Below are 1,513 nucleotides of genomic sequence, written 5' to 3' on the forward strand. Positions count from 1 at the left end.
TAATATATAGACTTGTTGAATCACTATGTTGTACACCTGAAACTGATGTAACATTGTGTGTCAACTATACTTCAATTAAAAAAAAAATTCAAGTGATGATATGGGTAGGTTAAGTCCAAAGATATTAATTAGCATACTTACAGTGCCTTAGGTATCAGCAAAAATAATATAAATAAATCACTATTGGGGCAAACACTCTCTTTCCTCTTTATTTCTTAGCGTGATCTACCATCTGAATGTTAAAAACATAGATGACTAAGGTCTGAACATAGACCTAAAGAGAAATAAAAAGGTTGCTCAACCATCTTGATCCCATTTTAAGGGCTGCCTATTCCAGGCTAAAGGAATCACATGATTCTGTGCACTATGGCCTATACCACTAGAAATTATCCTTGGTTTAAGGCAAAAGAGAGGGAGTTTGGGGCAAACTGAGAGAGTCTGATGGTGGCATAACCTCTCTATATCATCCTCAGGGTCTTTATATGGCTTTGGTGGTTGTTCTATAGTTTGGAATCAGGATCGTGAATCCCGAGAAAATATCTTAAACAACCATAAACACAACTTTCCGACCTTCCCAAGAGATTTGTTGGAAATTAAATAGAAAAAATCAAGTTTATTAAAAATCTGATAAAGTTGATAGTCTGTATATGGTGGAGAGAATGGAAGTCTCTATGACAATTTCCAAGGAGCTGCATGCCCAGAGACGACACATGTTGGGAGCATAGATTTTTTTTTTTTTTGAAATGCAACAGAAGATGGTATGGAGAAATTAAAAATTGGTGGAATGCAATATAGCAATACAGTATCTCTTGGTAACACTACAGATTTTTGGCGAAGTTGTTAACCTCAAAAAGTTCATGAGTAGTTTTCCTATTTTTTAAAAAAATCTTGCTCTTTCCATAGTTTGGCTATTGTGGACATTGTTGCTATAAACATTGGGGTGCAGGTGCCCCTTCAGATCACTACATTTGTATCTTTGGGGGTAAAGAGCCAAGATGTCCATCTACAGATGAATGGATAAAGAAGATGTGGTATATATATACAATAGAATATTACTCAGCCATCAGAAAGGATGAATACTTACCATTTACATCAATGTGGATGGAACTGGAGGGTATTATGCTGAGCAAAATAAGTCAATCAAAGACAATTATCATATGGTTTTACTCATATATGGAATATAAGAAACAGAGCAGAGGATCATAGAGGAAGGGAAGGAAAACTAAATGGGAAGAAATCAGAGAGAGAGAAAAACCATGAGAGACTCTTGAAAGTATAGGAAACAAACTGAGGGTTCCTGGAGGGGAGGTGGGGGAGGAGGGGGCAACTGGGTGATGGGCATTAAAGAAGGCATGTGATATGATGAGCACCGGGTGTTATATACAACTGATGAATTATTGAACCCTACATCTGAAACTAATGATGTACTATATGTTGGCTAATTGAATTTAAATTTTAAAAAAATCTTAAAGGGGTTAACATTTTTTAATTTGCTAGGATAGAGCCAACCAAG

This window comes from Zalophus californianus, chromosome 2 (genome assembly GCF_009762305.2).
Source record: "Zalophus californianus isolate mZalCal1 chromosome 2, mZalCal1.pri.v2, whole genome shotgun sequence".
NCBI lineage: Eukaryota > Metazoa > Chordata > Mammalia > Carnivora > Otariidae > Zalophus > Zalophus californianus.